This window comes from Stomoxys calcitrans, chromosome 1 (genome assembly GCF_963082655.1).
Source record: "Stomoxys calcitrans chromosome 1, idStoCalc2.1, whole genome shotgun sequence".
Taxonomy (NCBI): Eukaryota; Metazoa; Arthropoda; class Insecta; order Diptera; family Muscidae; genus Stomoxys; species Stomoxys calcitrans.
Genome location: NC_081552.1, coordinates 228157286 through 228181064, shown reverse-complemented (window position 1 = coordinate 228181064; position 23779 = coordinate 228157286). Strand labels below are relative to the sequence as shown.

Genomic DNA, 23779 nt, shown 5'->3' with positions numbered 1-23779 from the left:
TCAGACCATAATAAACACGTATGTTGATGGTCATGAGAGAATCCGTCGTACAAAATTTCAGGCAAATCGGATAATAATAGCGACCTCTAGAGGCTGAAGAAGTCAAGAAACCAGATCGGTTCAAATGGCAGCTATATCAGGTTATTGACCGATTTGAACCCTATTCGGCACAGTTGTTGCAAGTCATAATAAAATACGTCATGCAAAATTTCATTCCAATCGAAAAAGAATTGCGCCCTCTAGAGGCTCAAGAAATCAAGACCCAAGATCGGTTTGTAGGTCAGCTATATCAGGTTATTGACCGATTTGAACCCTATTCGGCACAGTTGTTGCAAGTCATAATAAAATACGTCATGCAAAATTTCATTCCAATCGAAAAAGAATTGCGCCCTCTAGAGGCTCAAGAAATCAAGACCCAAGATCGGTTTGTAGGTCAGCTATATCAGGTTATTATCCGATTTAAACCATACTTGATACAGTTATTGGATATCGTAACAAAACGCGTCGTGCAAAATTTCTTTCCAAATGGATAAGAATTGCGCCCTCTAGAGGCTCAAGAAGTCAAGACCCCAGATCGGTTTATATGACAGCTATATTAGGTTATCATCCGATTTAAACCATATTTGGTACAGTTGTTGGATATCATAACAAAACACGTTGTGCAAATTTTCATTCCAATCGAATAAGAATTGCGCCCTCTAGAGGCTCAAGAAGTCAAGACCCAAGATCGGTTTATATGACAGCTTTATCAGGTTATCATCCGATTTAAAGCATATTTAATACAGTTATTGGATATCATAACAAAACACGTCCTGCAAAATTGCATTCCAATCGGATAAGAATTGCGCACTCTAGAGGCTCAAGAAGTCAAGACCCAAGATCGGTTTATATGGCAGCTATATCAAAACTTGGACCGATATGGCCCATTTAGAATCCCAACCGACCTACACTAAAAAGAAGTATTTGTGCAAAATACCAAGCTGCTAGCTTTACTCCTTCGAATATGTCCGGTTTGGTGGATGGGCCCTAAAAACTATGAATATCGAGCTCCACAGTCTTTAGGACCCAAATTGTCTTGGTTAGCAAATACGTCCTACTTGGGGGTTGTTATGGTGGTGGGACTTCCCCTAGACAATGGTCCCGAATGTTAATGTCGGATTCATGGTCTACCGCCAATTACCCTTCAATGAGCTCCATTTTTTTATAGTCGGCAAACATGACCGGTTTGGGGGGTGTGTTGGGGGATGGGGGGGCCACTCAGTGGCTCGGCTTTGAAAATATACATCAAATTTGTGTTCTACTATAAAATACCTCTTATTTGAGCTTTATATTGCAATGGTCTGCAAATACTTCCTATTTGGGTGGTGTTATGTGAGGGAGGGGTGGCCCCATATACACTTTTCCCGAACTATGGGGGTGGGGTGGCCCCATAGACTCTTTTCCCGAACATTGATAACCGATTCGTGCTTTACTTCCAAACACCTTTCATTTGAGACCCATATTGCTATGGCCGTAAATTTGTCTTCTTTGGGGGATGTTCTCGGGGCGGCCCCTCAAACACTTGGTCCCACGTCTGAATATCAGATTCATATTCTACACTCAAATACCTTTAATTTAAGCCCCATATTGCCATGATCTGTAAATAAGTCCTGTTTGGGGGAAAGAGTGCGCCCCGAGAAACTTTGTCCCAAATTTGGATACCAGATTCGTATTTTATTCGCAAAAACCTTTCATTTGGGTCCCATATTGCCATGGTCGATTAATATGTCCGATTTAGGGGTGTTTGGGGGGTTTGGGTGGTCCCCCAAATACTTGGTCCGACATTTCGATATCAGAAACGTTTTCTAATCTTAAATACCTTTCATTTGAGTCCCATATTGTCGTCATTGGTGTATATATATATTTGGTAGGTTTTTGGGGTGGGGCGTCCCCCCTAGGAACCCTATACGAAATTTGGATACCAAATGTTTGTTTGTAGGTTACTATAAGAGAGCACACAAAATTTCGATTAAATCGCACCACCCATCTCCGAGATCTGGCGTTTTTGAAAATTAGGGTATGGGGGAGGGTCCGCTCCCCCTTCAGATATCAAAAAATGTAGTAACCTATTTTCACCACGAGATCATTATGCACCATCTTTGAAAATTTCAAGAAAATCAGTGCAGCCGTTTCTGAGTCTATAAGGAACACACAAACAAACAAACCTTCAAACAAACACAAATTGATTTTTATACCCTCCACCATAGAATGGGGGGTATACTAATTTCGTCATTTTGTTTGTAACTACTCGAAATATTCGTCTCAGACCCCATAAAGTATATATATTCTTGATCGACGCGACATTTTATGTCCATCTAGCCATGTCCGTCCGTCCATCCATCCGTCCGTCCATCCGTCCGTCCATCCGTCCGTCCATCCGTCCGTCCATCCGTCCGTCCATCCGTCCGTCCATCCGTCCGTCCATCCGTCCGTCCATCCGTCCGTCCATCCGTCCGTCCATCCGTCCGTCCATCCGTCCGTCCATCCGTCCGTCCATCCGTCCGTCCATCCGTCCGTCCATCCGTCCGTCCATCCGTCCGTCCATCCGTCCGTCCATCCGTCCGTCCATCCGTCCGTCTGTCCGTCCATCCATCCGTCCATCCGTCCGTCCGTCTGTCTGTCGAAAGCACGCTAACTTCCAAAGAAGTAAAGTTAGCCGCTTGAAATTTTGCACAAAAACTTTTTATTAGTGTAGGTCGGTTGGTATTGTAAATGGGCCATATCGGTCCATGTTTTGATATAGCTGCCATATAAACCGATCTTGGGTCTTGACTTCTTGAGCCTCTAGAGTGCGCAATTCTTATCCGATTGAAATGAAATTTTGCACAATGTGTTTTGTTATGATATCCAACAAATGTACCATGCATGGTCCAAATCAGTCCATAACCTTATATAGCTGCCATATAAACCGATCTTGGGTCTTGACTTCTTGAGCCTCTAGGGTGCGCAATTCTTATCCGATTGGAATGAAATTTTGCGCAACGTGTTATGTTATGATATCCAACAACTGTGCCAAGTATGATTCAAATCGGTCCATAACCTGATATAGCTGCCATATAAACCGATCTTGGGTCTTGACTTCTTGAGCCTGTAGAGTGCGCAATTCTTATCCGATTGAAATGAAATTTTGCACAACGTGTTTTGGTATGATATCCAGCAATTGTGCCAAGTATGGTTCAAATCGTTCCATAACCTGAAATAGCTGCCATATAAACCGATCTTGGATCTTGACTTCTTGAGCCTTTAGAGGGCACAATTCTTATCCGATTGGAATGAAATTTTGCACAACGTGCTTTGTTATGATATCCAACAAATATACCAAGCATGGTCCAAATCGGTCTATAACCTCATATAGCTGTCATATAAACCGATCTTGGGTCTTGACTTCTTGAGCCTCTAGAGGGCACAATTCTTATCCGATTGGAATGAAATTTTGCCCGACGTGTTTTGGTATGATATCCAACAACTGTACTAAGCATGGTCCAAATCGGTCTATAACCTGATATAGCTGTCATATAAACCGATTTTGGGTCTTGACTTCTTGAGCCTCTAGAGGGCACAATTCTTATCCGATTGGAATGAAATTTTGCACGACGTGTTTTGTTATGATATCCAAAAAATTTACTAAGCATGGTCCAAATCGGTCTATAACCTGATATAGCTGTCATATAAACCGATCTTGGGTCTTGACTTCTTGAGCCTCTAGAGGGCGCAATTCTTATCCGATTTGAATGAAATTTTGCATGACGTATTTTATTCTTACTTTCAACAACTGTGTCAAATAAGGTTCAAATCGGTTCATAACCTGATATAGCTGCCATATAAACCCATCTTGGGTCTTGACTTCTTGAGCCTCTAGAGGTCGCAATTATTATCCGATTTGCCTGAAATTTTGTACGACAGATTCTCTCATGACCATCAACATATGTGTTTATTATGGTCTGAATCGGCCCATAGCCTGATACAGCTGCCATATAAACCGATTTTGGGTCTTGACTTCTTGAGCCTCTAGAGGTCGCAATTTTTATCCGGTTTGAATGAAATTTTGCACAACGTGATTTGTTATGACTTTCAACAACTGTGCCAAGTATGGTTCAAATCGGTCCATAACCTGATATAGCTGTCATATAAACCGTCTTGGGTCTTGACTTCTTGAACCTCTGGAGGGCACAATTCTTATCCGATTTGCCTAAAATTTTGTACGACGATAAGATTCGGCCCGGCCGAACTTAGCACGCTTTTACTTGTCATATTGAGGATGTGTCCCGGAGTCGTAGTCGAGATAATTTCCTCGACTTGGATTCCGGGCAAAATTGCTTGACTCCAACTCCAAGACTCCAACGCCAAGATTCCGATTCCAAGGCTCTGATTCCAAGACTCCCACTCCTCAGCCCTGGTTATAACCAACATTTTTGCTGTTTTTACTAACAAATTTCTCTGGGTGTAGCGCCCCTTATAAATTGTGTGAAAAAAACTTGGGAAATGAAAAAGTTGTTCTGTGGAAGCCCTTTAGGAGAGAAAACCAAAAATTATGAAACATTTCATAGTTAGAGAAAATTGAAAAACATTTTCAATTTATATTAAAATGTAGGTGAAATTGAAATGTGAAGGCAGCAGGCAGGTAAGTCATCACAAAGTTGAACATCAAGGTGACTACATTAGACAATCCTTTTGCTGCTGCCTCACTTTAATATGCTAAATACTTAAGTTAGGCCAGCATCTTTCCACCTTCTACTTCCCATACTCTCTCTTTCTCTCCCTCTCTCTTTCTCTCAGATTCACCTCAGGACTCATTTGTGTATGCATGAAATAATTTGAATAATTTATGATCTTTTGTTGAAAAACGAAATGTTCACATTATGGAAAATTATGAATAAAGCATTTCGACAGGCAGAACTTAACTCACTACCTCCACCATTAAAAGCCAGCCTGCCTGTCTGTCTACCTACCCAACTACCTTCCTTAAATTTCCAACCCACAAAGCCTGACACAAAGGCTCACAAATAAATGTCGATACATTAAAAGCATTCCAACGTACAAGGCCCCGGTTGGCAGCATGGCTTGGTTGTTTGGATGGCCAATTCTGGCTGGAAAGGCAGAAGCGGCAGTAGAGGCAGAAGAGGCAGGCGGCTATAATGGTAAGTGTGAGCGGCAAGACGAATGGGCAGCTTTTGAAATAATGCGTGCAGCAATTATGAGAACATCAATTTCAGAAAGTGAAATCTCTTTGTGTACCCATTTGTTGTTTGTTGCCTCTATTTAACAGTACATTAAAATTATTATAAAACATCAATGCCAGAAGAAGAACACGAAAAAAAAAACACCAGCCAACAAACCAGCCAAGATGTACAAAGGAATGTTATAATGAGCATTCAGCTCACAAAGCAACGACTTAATATTGGTAGTGGTGGTGAAGGTGGGTGAATGTTGAACACTGCAGTGGGAAGAAATCAACAGCATTTGGTTGAGGAATAAAAAATACAGTGGTCTTTAAGATGCCCAATAGCCATATAATTGCCTCAATTTGTCATAAATGTTTTTGGGCTACTGCATTGATGGATAATGTACAGCATCCAGCCTAACATTGATGTCTTTCTTTGTACCCAAAACCTACTCGAAATACAGCTACAGTTCTTAATTTTTGTTTCAATAAAATATTCATTTCAAAATCCTCATACCATATGGGGGGAGGGAAATGTTTCGTTTGATGCCAGTTACCACTGTATTGTCAAAACATCCAATGAACTTAAGGCAAAAGTGATTCATTGGCTAATGGTCTTGATGGTGGTGACAGCAAAATATAGTGGCATTAAAGTCAAAATAACTCACTTCTAAGGAATCACTCACACAGACACTTTAGCTGTCAGATGCACAACTCGTGCACATATACACACACACACACACACACACCCACTTTTCACTCTCAAGAGTATATCCATTAGTTAGAGTAGAGGCTTTGCAACCCATACAACGAAAAGAGAGCATAAAAATATACCTTCCCACTTACTTTTCCACCTCATCTCATGCAAATCAGACAAGGCAATACACATTTGTAATAAATAATAAATTTGTTTTTAAAAATGATAATAATTTGCACATTTTGAAAGATGGGCATACACAAACAAACAAATGGACAAAAGAGAGTATCTCAAATGAAAGCTAATTACTCAGAAGAAAAATAATTTAAAGATGAAGACATTTGTTGAGGATAGTTAATATAAAACTGAGGTTAGATTGAAAGAAGTAAAAGCGCCCTCTAGTGGCTCAAGAAGGCAAGACCCAAGATGGGGTTTATATGGCAGCTATATCAGGTTATTGACCGATTTGATTCATACTTAGCAAAGTTATTGCAATTCATCGCGAAACACATCGTGCAAAATTGAATTTCAATCGGATAGGAATAGCGCCCTCTAGAGGCCCAACAAGTCAAGACCCAAGATGGGTTTATATGGCAGCTACAGCAGGTTATGAACCGATTTGAACCTTATTCGGCACAGTTGTTGGATATCATAATAAAACACTTCGCGCAAAATGTTAGCCAAATCGGATAGGAATTGCGCCCTCTAGTGGCTCAAAAAGTCAAGATCCCAGACCGGTTTATATGACAGCTATATCAGTTTATTGACCGATTTGAACCATACTTGGCACAGTTGTTGGATATTATAACGAAATACTCGGTGCAAAACTTCATTCAAATCGGATAAGAATTGCGCCCTCTAGAGGCTTAACAAGTCACGACCCAAGATGGGTTTATATGGCAGCTATATCAGGTTATTGGCCGATTTGAACCATACTTGGCACAGTTGTTGGATATCATAACAAAACACGTCGTGCAAAATTTCAGCCAAATCGGATAAGAATTGCGCCCTCTAGTGGCTCAAAAAGTCAAGATCCCAGATCGGTTTATATGGCAGCTATATCAGTTTATGGACCGATTTGGACCATACTTGGTACGGTTATTGGATATCATAACAAAACATGTCGTGCAAAATTTCAGCCAAATCGGATATGAATTGCGCCCTCTAGTGGCTCAAGATGTCAAGACCCAAGATCGGTTTATATGACAGCTATATCAGTTTATGGACCGATTTTAAAAAATACTTGGCACAGTTGTTGAAAATCATAATAAAATACGTCATGCAAAATTTCAGCCAAATCGGATAGGAATAGCGCCCTCTAGAGGCCCAACAAGTCAAGACCCAAGATCGGTTTATATGGCAGCTACATCAGGTAATTGACCGATGTGAACCATACTTGGCACAGTTGTTGGAAGTCATAGCTAAACACGTCGTGCAAAAATTCATTCCAATCGGATAAGAATTGCGCCCTCTAGAGGCTCAAGAAGTCAAGACCCAAGAACGGTTTATATGGCAGCTATATCAGGTTATCATCCGATTTAGACCATACTTGGTACGGTTATTGGATATCATAACAAAACATGTCGTGCAAAATTTCAGCCGAATCGGATAGGAATTGCGCCCTCTAGAAACTCAAGAAGTCAAGACCCAAGATCGGTTAACATGGCAGCTATATCAGGTTATGAATCGATTTAACCCTAATTTGGCCCAGTTATTGAAAGACATAACAGAATACTTCATGCTCAATTTCAGCCTAATCGGACGAAAATTACTGGTTCCAGGGGCTCAAGAAGTCAAATCTGGAGATCGGTTTATATGGCAGCTATATCAGGTTATAGACCGATTTAGACCGTACTACGCACAGTTGTTGGAAGTCATAACGGAACACTACATGCAAAATTTCAACCAAATCGGACGAAACATGCGGCTTGTAAGGATTCAAGAATTCAAATCGGGAGATCGGTTCATATGGGGGCTATATGTGTTTATAAACCGTTTCATATCATACTTGGCATGGATGTTGAAAGTCATATCTGAAGTTTTTGTTCCAAATTTCAGTCAAATCGGATGAAAAGCAAGGCTTCTAAGGGCTCAAGAAGTAAAGTCCAGGAATCGGTTTATATGGAGGCTATAGCTTTTCAAAGACCGATTCGGATCATACTTGGGATGGATGTTGAAAGTCATAACTCAAGTCTTTGATAAAAATTTCAGCAAAATCGGATGAAATTCTAAGGCCTCATGGAGTCAAATCTGGGGATAGGTTTATACCGTATTATGGTCAGGCAATCAACAACAGATCTCAGTCCCAAGGTACTCAATGTAGACCACCCAGCCCACTCTGTCATCTAGCTGTGAGCCATCTGTTTAATATTATCATCCAGATGGCAAAACTAGAGTTCCGTCAATCCAAGACTGTGCCGCTGCCAGCAGTACCTCGCACTCGACCTCGTGTGTCGTCTCAGGTATCCGATCGTAAAAGCTTTTCCCTTCCTTCCAGGTTTACTTTCGTCGCCTCGATTATACCGCGATGGTATGGACAGCTCCCATCCTCAAGCCATCCTTACATCGCCTTAAGTCTCATAGCCACAGTAGATGTCTCACCCTTGAACTGTATGTCTATAGGTCGGATATCTAGAATAGTCTCCAGTGCCCTAGTGGACATGGCCCTCATCGCTTTGATTATGCATAGAAAACATGTTCTCTGAACCTGTTGTATGGTCCTTATGTCGAACTTTGAATCCATAGCAGTCCACTAAACTACTGAGGCGCAAGTAAGTATTGGTCTTATCATGCTCCTGAAAATACAGAGGACTATGCTCGGGCCCCATTTCGAGCCTACGAACCTTCTACATACTGCCCAACATCTGACAGTCTTCTCAGTACGCTTCTGAACAATGTTTCCTTCTACTTACTCAATAAAGTTTCCTGTTCATGATCACTCCTAAGAATTTGACCTTATCAGATATCGTATTCGTTTTATTGAGGAAACGTGGTGCGTCAAATTGGCCCACCTTTGTCTACTTTGTGAACAGGCAGATTGAGACCTCTTGGTCTAGCCCAGTCATATGCCATATGCAAGGCCCTTTCGACCCTTATGCATAGCTGGTTCGGATCGGTCCAGATTTGGATATGGCTGCCATATAGACTGATCTCTCGATTTAAGGTCTTGGGTCCATAAAAGGCGCATTTATTGTGTGATGTCGCCGAAATTCGGGACAGTGAGTTGTGTTAGGCCCATCGACATCTTTCTGCAATATGGCACAGATCGGTCCAGATTTGGATATAGCTGTCGTATAGACCGATCTCTCGATTTAAGGTCTTGGGCCCATAAAAGACGCATTTTTTGTCCGATTTTGCCAAAATTTGGGACAATGAATTGTGTTGGGCCCTTCGACATCCTTCTTCAATTTGATCTAGATCGGTCCAGATTTGAATATAGCCGCCATATAGACCGATCTCTCGATTGAAGGTCTTGAGCCCATAAAAGGCGCATTTATTGTCCGATGTCGCCGAAATTTGGTACAGTGAGTTAAGTTAAGCCCCTCGACATCCCTTTAGAATATGGCACAGATCGGTTCAGATTTGAATATAGCTGCCATATGGACCGATATCTCGATTTAAGGTTTTGGGCCCGTAAAAGGCGCATTTATTGTACGATGTCGCCGAAATTTGGGACAGTGAGTTAAGTTAAGCCCCTCGACATCCCTTTGAAATATGGAACAGATCGGTTCAGATTTGGATATGGCTGCCATATAGACCGATCTCTCGATTGGACCCATAAAAGGCACATTCCATGTCCGATGTAGCCGTAATCTGGGGTAGTGAGTTATGCTAGGCCCCTCGACATCCTTGTGGAATATGGCACAGATCGGTTCAGATTTGGATATAGCTGCCATATAGACCGATCTCTCGATTTAAGGTCATGGGCCTCTAAAAGGCGTATATCGTGTCCGATGCCGCCGAAATTTGGTACAGTGAGTTAAGTTAAGCCCCTCGACATCCTTTTGGAATATGGCACAGATCGGTTCAGATTTGGATATAGCTGCCATATAGACCGATCTCTCGATTTAAGGTCTTGGGCCTCTAAAAGGCGTATATCGTGTCCGATGCCGCCGAAATTTGGTACAGTGAGTTAGGTTAGGTCCCTCGACATCTTTTTGAAATATGGCCCACATCGGTCCAGATTTGCATGTACCTGCCATATAGACCGATCTCTCGATTTAAGGTTTTGGGCCCATAAAAGACGCATTTATTGTCCGATGTCGCCGAAATTTGGGAAGGTGTGTTGTGTTTAGACCCTCGACATACTTCTGAAATATGGCATTGATCGGTTCAGATTTGGATATATCTGTCATATAGACCGATCTCTCGATTTAAGGTCTTGGGCCCATTAAAGGTGCATTTATTGTCCGATGTCGCCGAAATTTGGGACAGTGAGTTGTGTTGGGCCCTTCGATGTCATTCTTCAATTTGATCCAGATCGGTCCAGATTTGAATATAGCCACCATATAGACCGACAAATCCATTTAAGGTCTTGGGCCCATAAAAGGCGCATTTATTGTCCGATGTCGCCGAAATTTGGGACAGTGAGTTGTGTTGGGCCCTTCGATGTCATTCTTCAATTTGATCCAGATCGGTCCATATTTGGATATAGCTGCCATATAGACCGATCTCTCGATTTAAGGTTTTGGGCCCATAAAAGGCGCTTTTATTGTCCGATGTCGCCGAAATTTGGGTCAGTGAGTTGTGTTGGGCCCCTCGATATCATTCTTCAATTTGATCCAGATCGGTCCATATTTGGATATAGCTGCCATATAGACCGATCTCTCGATGTATGGTCTTGGGCCCATAAAAGGCGCATTTATTGTCCTATTTTGCCGAAATTTGGGACAGCGAGTTGTGTTATACCCTTCAACATATTTCCGCAATATGGCACAGATCGGTCCAGATTTGGATATAGCCGCCATATAGACCGATCTCTCGATTTAAGGTTTTGGGTCCATAAAAGTCGCTTTAATTCTGCGATTTCGATAAGTTTCTGCAATTTGGCCCAGATTGGTCCGAATTTGGATATAGCTGCCATATAGACCGATCTCTCGATTTAAAGTATTGGCCCCAATTAAAGGGACATTTATAATCCAATTTCGGTGAAATCTGACACATTTGTGTCGTATATGGTTCAGATCGGTTTGTATTTGGATATGGCTTTTAAAAAGACCAATATTTTGTTCTACAAAGTTGAACAATGACTTGTACTTGTTATACTACTCAATGTCCGTGTCGAATTTGGTCCAAATCGGACCATTTTTCGGTATAGCTGCTATGGGGTCATAAATTATTAGACATTATGACGAAAGGTGGTTTACATATATGCCCGAGGTGGTGGGTATCCATAGTTCGTCCCGGCCGGACTAAATGACTTTTTACTTGTTATTCAAAGCCTCAGCATGTCCTTCGTTGTCTCTGCTCCTACTCTCATGTCGTCTACTAACAATTGTGTCAAATTTCAAGATTCTACCTTAAGCCGTTTGGGCTGGGCGAGGATCATACAGTCAGTCAGTCAGTCAGTCAGTCAGTCAGTCAGTCAGTCAGTCAGTCAGTCAGTCAGTCAGTCAGTCAGTCAGTCAGTCAGTCAGTCAGTCAGCAATCAGTCGTCAATCAGGCGTCGATTTTTTAGTACCGCCATTTATGTAAGTCTCCCAAATGCAAGTAAAAGATTAACTTACCCTAAGAATGAAAATCATGCATGGCACTTACCTAAAAAGATAAGAAAGTATTTTCTCATTTAAATATCTTAGTGTATATAAAAATGCATAGAGAAGGTTAAATGTGTGTCTGCAACTGCTTTTCTACAGATCCGATCCCATATATATGCCATTTTTTTTTTACAATTGGAGTATATTAAATATATAACAATAAAATATGGTCGCGGTCGGCGTATGAAATGACTCAACCAAGTCCATTTTCTCTTCCGGATTTCTATTGGGTTGCCCAAAAAGTAATTGCGGATTTTTAAAAAAAAAATGTAAATGCATTTTTAATAAAACTTTGAATGAACTTTAATCAAATATACTTTTTTTACACTTTTTTTTCTAAAGCAAGCTTAAACTAACAGCTGATAACTGACAGAAGAAAGAATGCAATTACAGAGTCACAAGCTGTGAGAAAATTTGTCAACGCCGACTATATGAAAAATCCGCAATTACTTTTTGGGCAACCCAATACATACCTCCATCTACCTGGAGTATGACAATGTTCCTTTGACATTTATTTAAGGTAATATGTAATGCCATTCTTTAAAACAAATTATATTTATTTTACATCAAGGATTTTACAAAGCATATTAAATGATAATGTCCTTAAAACTTTGTCACAACATGTGTACACACCTTTAGTGGTATCGCCACTCAAATTGTAAAATTAAAACTGTTTGTCTTTTGTGAACAATGAGATAGAAAATCCTTCAGCAGAGCATGACCAAAGTCCTTGCAGGCTGTTGTGTAAACCTATTAAATCACTTGACCAATGACAAAATCCTCTTCACAAGATGTCCTTTGAAGAGCTTCAGGAATATCTTTTCAGCATGACCGGACCATCTATTGTAGCCGTTGGTCAAATAAATACATAATAACAATAATAATCATATTTTCAGATATGCACACACACACACACACACACACACACACACAAACACACACAAGTGTTGCACAAATACATCTAGACAAAATAAATGTGCACTCAAATATTTCGACACAATTGCAAGCTTGAATGAATATTTAAATTTAAATTTGATTATAATACTCTTATCCCCCTTTCCCTCTGGCATAGCAAGATGACATAATATTTTTATGCCAATTCCATTGTCCACAATGTCAGATATAAAAATCAAGACGGAAGAGTGAAAGAAAAAATGTTGCAAACGACCAAAGGCAATTGTTAACAACTTAAGCCACATTTGCTCTGTTGGAGTTATTATGTGAATACAGTATGTGGCCATGGAATGAGAGAGAAAATAAAGATGCCTATGTTTCGATATGGAAATAATTTTTGTTTTTTATACCCTCCACCATAGGAGGGGGGTATACCAATTTCGTCATTCTGTTTGTAACTCCTCGAAATATTCGTGCAAGAACCCATAAAGTTTAAATTTTTCAGCCGATCTAGCAATGCCGTCCATATGTCTGTCGATAGCAAGCTAACTTTCGAAGGAGTAAAGCTAGGCGCTTGAAATTTTGCACAAATACTTCTTATTAGAGTAGGTCGGTTAAGAATGCAAACGGGCTATATTGATTCATGTTTTGATATAGCTGCCATATAAACCATAAAACCGGTCTCTAGAGGGCGCATGACGTGTTTCGTTAAGCTGCCATATAAACCATAAAACCGGTCTTTAGAGGGCGCCAATCTCATCCGATATGGCTGAAATTTTGCATGACGTGTTTCGTTATGTCTTACAAACCGATCTGGGGTCTTGAATTCTTGAGCCTCTAGAGGGCGCAATTCCTATCCAATTTGGCTGAAATTTGGCATGACAACTGTGCTAAGCATGGCACAAATCGGTCCCTAACCTGATATAGCTGCCATATACACCGATCTGGGGTCTTGAATTCTTGAGCCTATAGAGGGCGCCATTCCTATCCGATTTGGCTGAAATTTTGCAGGAGGTGTTTCGTTATGACTTCCACCAACTGTGCTATGTATGGTACAAATCGGTACATAATCTGATATAGCTGCCTTATAAGCCGATCTGGGGTCTTGACTTATTTAGCCTCTAGTGGGCGCAATTGTTATCCGAATTGGCTGAAATTTTGCAGGAGGTGTTTCGTTATGACTTCCACCAACTGCGCTATGTATGGTACAAATCGGTCCCTAACCTGATATAGCTGCCATATAAACCGATCGTGAATCTTGACTTCTTGAGCCTCTAGAGGGCGCAATTCTTACCCTACTTAACTGGAATTTTGCACGACGTGTTTTGTTATGATATCCAATAACTGTGCTATGTATGGTACAAATCGGTACATAATCTGATATAGCTGCCTTATTAGCCGATCTGGGGTCTTGACTTCTTTAGCCTCTAGAGGGCGCAATTGCTATCCGAATTGGCTGAAATTTTCCAGAAGGTGTTTCGTTATGACTTCTACCAACTGTGCTATGTATGGTACAAATCGGTCCCTAACCTGATATAGCTGCCATATAAACCGATCTTGAATCTTGACTTCTTGAGCCTCTAGAGGGCGCAATTCTTACCCTACTTAACTGGAATTTTGCACGACGTGTTTTGTTATGATATCCAATAACTATGCTATGTATGGTACAAATCGGTACATAACCTGATATAGCTGCCTTATAAGCCGATCTGGGGTCTTGACTTATTTAGCCTCTAGAGGGCGCAATTGCTATCCGAATTGGCTGAAATTTTGCAGGAGGTATTTCGTTATGACTTCCACCAACTGTGCTATGTATGGTACAAATCGGTCCCTAACCTGATATAGCTGCCATATAAACCGATCTTGAATCTTGACTTCTTTAGCCTCTAGAGGGCGCAATTCTTACCCTACTTAACTGGAATTTTGCACGACGTGTTTCGTTATGATATCCAATAACTGTGCTATGTATGGTACAAATCGGTACATAATCTGATATAGCTGCCTTATTAGCCGATATGGGGTCTTGACTTATTTAGCCTCTAGAGGGCGCAATTGCTATCCGAATTGGCTGAAATTTTCCAGAAGGTGTTTCGTTATGACTTGCAACAACTGTACTAAGTATGGTACAAATCGGTACATTACCTGATATAGCCGCCATACTATAAACCGATCTTGACTTCTTGAGCCTCTAGAGGGCGCAATTGTTATCTTATTTAACTGAAATATTGCACGAAGTATTTCGTTATGATTTTCAACAACTGTTCTAAGTATGGTTGAAATCGGTCCATAACATTATACAGCTGTCATAGCATAACATTATACAGCCGATCTGGGATCTTGGCTTCTTGAGCCTCTAGAGGGCGCAATTTTTATCCGATTTGACTGAAATTTTGTATGCGTGCTTTGTTGCGACTTTCAATACCTGTGCCAAATATGGTTAAAATCGGTCAATAACCTGATATAGCTGCCATATAAACCAATCTTGAATCTTGACTTTTTAAGCCACTAGATGGCGCGATCTTGACTTCATGAGCCTCTAGAGGGCGCAAGTATTATCCAATTTTGCTGAAATTTTGTATAACGGCTTCTGCCATGACTTTCAACGTACGTGTCCAAGTCGCATAAGGATTGCGCCCTCTGGTGGCTCAAGAATTCAAGATCGGTTTATATGGCTGCAATATGCAATATGGCTGCAATATCAAAACATAGATCGATATGGCCCATTTACAATTCCAAATGACCTACACTAGTAGGATGTATTGGTGCAAGATTTCAAGCAGTTAGCTTTACTTTACATTTCGACTCAAATGAATGGATATCAAATTCGTGCTGCACTTCCAAATGCCTTTAATTTGAGCCCCATATTGCCATGGCCGGTATATATGAACCGTTTGGAGGGTGTTTTGGGGCTGGGGCGGCCACCGGCACTTTGCCCGGCAAATAGATATCAAATTCGTTCTTTATTCCCAATGGAAATGAAGTTCAGTTTAGGGGGTGCTTTAGGTCGTACCCCAAAACACTTGGCTCCAAAATTGGATATCAAATACTTTTTCTCTCTCAAATAGCTTCCACTTGAGTGACATATTGTCATAATGGGTCAAATAACCCATTTGCTGTATCTTTGGGAGGAAAAGTGCCACCTAGACTTCAACGCAAATTTTAATGTTATATTCGTAATCTACTCCCTAATACTTTTCATTTGAGCACCATATAGCCATGGTCGGCTAATATGCCCATTTGGGGATATTTGGGGGAGGGTAACCTCCCATTACTTGGACCTAAGGCTCCGCTGGGCACTTGGACCCAAATTTGAATACCATATTCGCTTTCAGGTCTCCAAAAACCTTTCATTTGGCACTCTTATTGTGCCCATTGGATCACTTTCGGATATGGGTGGGGTTTAGGGGTTAGGGGGAGGGTCCGCCTTCACCCTATATCTAAAAATTATCTAGCCAATATTTCCATCCAGACAAATATACACAATCTATGAAAATTTTAAGAAAATCGGTTCAGCCAAGTATCATATAGTCATGATGGGTCTAATGGCGTTTTTGAGGGGTGATGTGACCCCCTATACTTCGAGCTGATGCCAGATTTGAAATCTACTCCAGCATACCTTTCATCGGAGCCCCATATTGAAATGAACGTCCAATATGTTTGTTTGGAGGAGTTTTTGGGTTGGCGCGTCCCGATTGGTTACATAGACTCAAATTTTAATGCCATATTCATATTCAACTCTCCAATACTTTTCATCTGAACCCCATATTGACATGAACATTCACTATGTCTGTTTGGAGGAGTTTTTGGGTTGGAGCGTCCCGATAGGTGCATAGACTCAAATTTTAATGCCATATTCATATTCAACTCTCCAATACCTTTCATCTGAACCCCATATTAACATGAACATTCACTATGTCTGTTTGGAGGAGTTTTTGGGTCGGAGCGTCCCGATCGGTTACATAGACTCAAATTTTAATGCCATATTCGTATTCTACTCTCCAATACCTTTTATTGGATACCTATATTGTCTCGATAGGTCCCCTTTTGATTATGGGTTGTGTTTTTTGGCATAAGGGGGAGCGTCCGTCCCCCTTCCAATACCGAAAAATTATAAAGCCTATATTTCCTTCCAGACCAACCTACACTATATGCGAAAATTTCGAGAAAATCGGTTCTGCCGTTTATCAGTCTATACGGAATAAACAAACCGAGTCCCATATATCCGTGATTGGCTAATGTGCCCATTTTGGGCGTTTTTGTGGGGGTGCGGTGACCCCTATACTTCGACATGAATTTGTAAGTCAGATTCGTTATCCACTCCCGCATACTTTTCATTTGATACCCATATTGTCCTTATCGGTCCACTTTTGATTTTGGCTGGGGTAACGGGGGAGGGTCCGCCCCCTTCCGTTATCAATAAATTATAAAGCCTATTCCTAATTCCTGACCATATTCGTAATCTACTCCCGAATACCATTCATTTGAGTCCCATATTGTCATGCTCCTCAAATAAACCTACTTTAAGAGTTTTTGGGGCTGGGGGGGCCCCCCAGGCACTTGGACCCAACTTTTATTATGAAATTCGTACCCTACTCTTGAATACCTTTCATTTAAATCTCATATTATCCGGATAGGTTCACTTTTATTCTTGGGTAGTACTTTTAGGGTAAGGGGGAGCGTCCTCCCCCCTCCCGATATCAAAAAATTATATAGCCTATGTTTCTGTCCAGGCCATTCTAAACAATCTGTGAAAATTTCAAGATAATCGGTTCAGCCGTTTTTGGGTCTATACGGTACAAACAAGCACAAATTGAATTTTATATGTAGGATGGGGTCTTAGGCGAATATTTCGAGGAGTTACAAACAGAATGACGAAATCCTATGGTGGAGGGTTAAAAAACACCCTTTACAACTATGCCCAGTCTTGATGGTGGGCTCTCAAGATTCATACCGGCAGAATTTAGTACATTTTTACTTGTTCTGCTTAAAACTCATATCTCGTTCATTACCCTTCCGTTTATAGAGCTTATCGAGAAGTCACGGTGTTCGTAAGTATCTATGCAAGCACTTATGTGAATATTAAACACGCACGGAACTGCATCACTTTGCTAAATCCCATTGGCAAATGGTAGCATAGTAGTTCGAAGGAGTCATTTGCTCCATTAACAACATCGTCATCATCATCATCCTGGCGATTGCAAGAAACACATCTGCTTAAGATCACAGGGTAGAGTAGAGCTGCACGACTTTTCTTTTCAACGAATGGCGGGGTTTGAAATACTTTTTGCTCTTCTTCCCTTCATTTGTTTCCCTGCTTTTGCAGTTTCTACTTCTTGCCATTTAGATCTGTTCTCCATTAGCTTTGCCCTTTTAAATGGCAGTTTGCCTTCTTTCAAAAGATGCCATTTTAAAATTAGAAAATGCTCTTTTTAAGGTTTCAACAAAATGCATTTGTATTTCCGACGGAAATGGGAAATTGCTAAAAATATTACAAAGCACACTGATGCTGTGTCTGTGTGTGTGTGTGTAAAGCATAGAGGGAAACAAAACTCATTCACATTCACGATAATGATTCTGTCAAAGAGCAGCAGCTTTGTTTGCCCTCTACCATAGTACATATGTTGGCTGTTTGGCATTTAAATTGGCAAAGTTGAAGTTAGTGATAAGCAAAAACTTGTCTGATGAAAATAGGGTGCTACATTTTTTGATATCCAAAGGGGCGGGGCGGACCTTCCCCCTTAACCCAATTTTCAAAAACGCCAGATCATGGAGATGCCTGCACCGATTTAAGCTAAATTTTGTATGCCACCTTATAGTACCTCAAAAACAAGAAATTGGTAAAAAAAAAATTTTGGGGTCAAATAACCCGGGGGGAGGCCCCTTCCCAAAACCCACCCGAACGGAGGTGAGTACCGATTAGGACAATATGGGTATCAAATGAAAGGTATTTAAGAGTAGAGTACGAATTTTGGATACACATGTCACTCTTAATTTTTTTTTTTTTTTTTTTTTTTTGGGGGGGGGGGGGTACCCCACCCACAAAAAAGACCCTAGAGGACACTTTCACCTCTTTGGGCAATATGGGTATCAAATGAAAGGTATTCGAGAGTAGAGTACGAACTTGACATTAACATGTTACCCTAAGAGTCGGGGGCCCCTCACCCCCCCTAAAACCATCATCCAACATTACTCTTTAAGCGGTTTGAGTAAAATGGGTATCAAATAAAAGGCATTTAAATGTAGAATAAAAATTTTAGACAAAAAATTATTTTTTGGTGTCTGAGGGCCCTCCCCACCACCCATAAACCCCTCAATAGGACTTGCTTACCGTTTGGGACAATATGGGTATCAAATGAAAGCTTTATAAAGGTAGAGTCCAATGCTGATATTAAATTTTATTCCTTGGTGTCTGAGGTGCCTCCCCACCCACCCAAAAACCCCTCAACAGGACATGTTTACCGATTTTGGTGTCTGAGGGCCCTCCCCACCACTAAAAACCCCCCATCAGGAAAAATTTAACCGATTGGGAAAATATGGACATCAAATGAGAGCTATTTAATGGTAGAGTCCAATGCTGATATTAAATTTTGTTCCTTGGTGTCTGAGGTGCCTCCCCACCCACCCAAAAACCCCTCAACAGGACATGTTTACCGATTGGGACAATATGGGTATCAAACGAAAGATATTTGGAAACAGGGTACACATCTGTTATAAGAATTTGGTCCAAGGTGTCTAGGAGACCTCAACAATGCAAAACAAAACCCCAAAAATGGGCATAAATGTCCAACGTCACAAAATGGGAACAGAGTCTGGGACCGGCCCACCCACAAAATACCCTTCAATAGGACGTGTATTTCGATCGGATAATATGTCAATTAAAAGAAAGGTCTATGACAGTATAGTTTGGATTTAATGTTGGTATAAGGATTTAAGTATCTGGGTCAGGTCCTACCGTTCCGCAGGACAGTGCATCACGACAATAAAAGGTTCAAAAAAATTGTCGTTTGGTTCTTAGCGTCGGGGGGACTGGACCTCTCCTCCCAATAAATGCAACACCAAACTGTCATGTAGGTTGACCGAGAATATATTGTACTCAAATGAAAGGACGTGTCAGAGGGCAATTCCCCTCCCCCTATCCTTCCCAAAAAAAGGATTTAAGAATAATATGAATCTATTGGGTAAAAATGAAACTGTTGTGCTTTGTTTCTTGGTCTATTCCGTATAGACTCAACAGAGGCTGAATCGATTTTCATGAAATTTTCACAAATGGTAGGGTTGGGGCCCCCGGTGAAAATAGGGTACTGCATTTTTTGATATTCGAAGGGGGGGAGCGGACCTTCCCCTTTTAACCTAATTTTCAAAAACGAAAGATCTCGGAGATGGCTGCACTGATTTAAGCGAAATTTTGTATGCCACCAAATGGTACCCCAAAAATACGAAATTGGTAAAAAAAAACAATGTCGGGGTCAAATAACCTGGGGGAAGCCCCATCCCACCATGGCGATAAAAAAAATAGGTATTTGATAGTAGAAAACGAATTCAGGTTTCAGGCCAAATGTTTGGGGGTTGTGCCAACTCATAAACTCCCTCTAAACCAATGGCAATTGAGGCTCAAATTAAAGAAATTTGAGAGTGGAGCACGATGCTGCACGGGCTAAGTACGGGCTAATGCTGGCAACATTGTGAGATACTACGCCGTGTAAAACTTCTCTCCAAAGAGGTGTTGCACTGCAGCACACCATTTGGACTCGGCTGTAAAAAGTAGGCCCCTTATCATTGAGCTTAAAACTTGAATGCTACTGCACTCATTGATATGTGAGAAGTTTGCCGCTTTTCCTTAGTGCAATGGTCATGGGCAAAATTTGCTGTTTGTTTGTAAGTATGTGGGTGGCCGCCCCACCCTGCATACCCCTCAAACTGGACATTTTTGTGGATTATGACAAAAAGGGGCTCAAATCTGTATCTGTTTCATGGCCAAGTATTTCAGGGACGCCTCACCTCATAAACTCACCCTAAACCACTCCAATGTGATTTTCGGGAGTGGAGTATGAATCTGATTTCCACTTTTGGGGCAAAGAGTTTGGCTACTCCAATACACCACCAAAAGGGGCCCTCCCCTTACCCTATTTCTAAAAACGCCAGATCTCGGAGATGTGTGGGATATCTAGTGGGCCGCCCCACCACCAAAGCCAAAAATGGGCGGACCCTCCCCTTACCCCATTTCTAAAAAAGCCAAATCAGGGTGGGATATCTAGTAGGCCGTCCCACCACCAAAGCCACCTGCCAAATGGAATATAAACCAACAATGACAATATGGGACTTAAATGAAAAGTACATCAGACCAGAGCACGAATCCCATATATGGGAATCCGCCTTACTCTCAAAAACACCCCCAAACCGGACATATTTACCGACCATAGCAATATACCAAAGAAAGGTAGTTGGCGCGAAAAATCTGAAAGGCCGTATCAGCACCCCCAAACATTTCAAACAGGACTTATTTCCTGACGTGACCGTATAGGGCTCAGATAAAATTAGAGAGTAAAAGAAGGCGCAGCGGAGCGGACTCTGTCCAACTAGTCTTATATATAAAAATCAATTTGTGTTTGTTTGTGTGTTCCTTATAGGCTCAAAACGGCTGAACTGATTTTCTTGAAATTTATAGCTGATGGCGCATAATGATCTCGTATTGAAAATATGGTACTAATTTTTTGATATCTGAAGGGGGAGCGGACCCTCCCCCTAACCCTAATTTTCAGAAACTCCAGATCCCGAAGATGGGTGGTGCGATTTAAGCGAAATTTTGTGTGCCCTCATATAGTACCCTAGAAATAAAAATTTGGTATCCACATTTCGGATGGGGTACCCAGGGGGGCCGCCCCACCCTAAAACCTACCAAACATATATTTAGACCAATCACGACAATATGGGACTCAAATGAAAGGTATTTAAGCGAAATTTTGTGTGCTCTCTTATAGCAACATAAAAAAAAATTGGTATCCAAATTTCGGATGGGGTACCTAAGGGGGGTGTCCCAACCCAAAACCCACCAAATATATATATAGACCAATTAGGACAATATGGGACTTAAAAGAAAGGTATTTAAGAGTAGAAAACGTATTTGATATCCAATTGTCGGATCAAGTGTTAGGGGGACCACCCCAACCCCCAAAACACCCCTTAATCGGACATATTTACCGACCATGGCAATATGGGACTCAAATGAAAGGTATTTGCGAGTAAAATACGAATCTAATATCCACATGTGGGAGACGGGTGGTGCGATTTAAGCGAAATTTTGTATGCTCTCATATAGTACCGTAAAAATAAAAATTTGGTTTCGAAATTTCGGAGAGGGTAACTAGGGGGAGCGCCCCACCCTAAAACCTACCTAACATATATTTAGACCAATTACGACAATATGGGACTCAAATGAAAGGTATTTGAGATAGGAAAACGAATCTGATATCCAATTGTCGGATCAAGTGTTAGGGGGGCCACCTCAAGCCCCAAAACAACCCAAAATCGGACATTTTTACCGACCATGGCAATATGGGACTCAAATGAAAGGTATTTGCGAGTAGAATATGAATCTGATATCCAAATTTGGGACCACGTTTTTGGGGGTGCACCCCTTCCCCAAAACACCCCCCAAACAGGACCTATTTCCTGACCATGGCAATATGGGGATTAAATAAAAGATATTTGAGTGTAGCATACAAATCTAACAAAGTTGCTGGGGGACCAGCCCTTCCCCCAAAACCCCCCTCAGACAGGACATATTTACCGACCATGGCAATATGGGACTCAAATAAAAGGTATTTGCGAGTAGAATACGCATCTAATATCCAAATGTGGGACCACGTTTCTAGGGGTCTTCCCCTTCCCCATAACCCCCCCTCAAACAGGACTTATTTACTGACCCTGGCAATATGGGACTTAAATAAAAGGTATTTAGAATAAGAAAACGAATCTGATATCCAAGTGTAGGACCAAGTGTTAGGGGGATCACCCCAACCCCCAAAACACCTCTAAATCGGACATATTTACCGACCATGGCAAAATGGTACTCAAATGAAAGATATTTGCGAGTAGAATATGAATCTGATATCCAAATTTGGGACAAAGTTTCAGGGGGTGCACCCCTTCCCCAAAACACCCCCCAAACAGGACATATTTCCTGACCATGGCAATATGGGGCTTAAATAAAAGATATTTGAGTGTAGCATACGAATCTAATATACTGATGGGAGACCAAGTGAGGTATTTTAGAGTAGAACACGAATCTGATATATATTTTCAAAGCCAAGTCACTGAGTGGCCGGCCGCATCTCCCAAAACACGCCCCAAACCGATCATGTTTGCCGACTATGGAAAAATGGAGCTCAAATGAAGGGAGTCGACCATGAATCTGACGTCAACATTCGGGACCAACTGTCTAAAGAATGTCCCACCACCATAACAACCCCCAAGTAGGACGTCTATGCTCACCAAGACAATTTGGGTCTTCAAGACAATGGAGCGGACATATTAGCAAACTTTTTCAATAAGGGGTTTAAGCGAATGGCATTTGAGATTAGAAAACGAATTTGATACGCAATTTTGAGGCCAATGGCAATATGGGCTTCAAATATATGAGAATAGAGCATGATGCTGATATGTTTTCATGGCTTAGTGACTGGGGGACTACGACACTCCCCAAAACACCCCTATATCGGGCATATTTACCGACCATGTCAGTGTGGGGCTTAAATGAAAGGTATTGGGGGGTAGAGCAAGAATTGCTACCCACTTACGGGACCAATTTTCTGGGGGTTTACCCCTTTCCCAAAATACCCCACAAACAGCAAATTTTTACTGGCCAACGCAATATGGGGCTCAAATGAGAGGTCTTTGGGAGTAGAATACGAATTTGATATCCAAATGTGGGACCATGTGTTAAGGGGACTACCCTTTCCCCAAAACACACCTCAAAGGGTAAACATTTTTCGACCATGCCAATATTTATGGTTCAAATGAAAGGTATTAGAGAGTAGAAAACGAATGGGGTAACCTATTTTGGGGCCATGTGTTTGGGGGACGTCGGTTTGTCGGTTTGTTTGCTTGTTCCGTATAGACTCAAAAACGGCTGAACCGATTACCTTGAAATGTTCACAGATTGTGTACTTTGGTCTAAAAGGAAACTTAGGCTATATAATTGTTTGATATCGGGAGGGGGGGCGGACCCTCCCC

At 41.3% G+C, this 23779-nt stretch overlaps 1 protein-coding gene across 4 annotated transcripts in view; it reads right to left on the bottom strand.

Annotated features, from left to right (window-relative positions):
* Positions 1–23779, bottom strand: part of LOC106088372 (protein alan shepard) — a 1012027-nt gene that overhangs the window by 819202 nt on the left and 169046 nt on the right. The gene's annotated exons all lie outside the window — the stretch shown is intronic.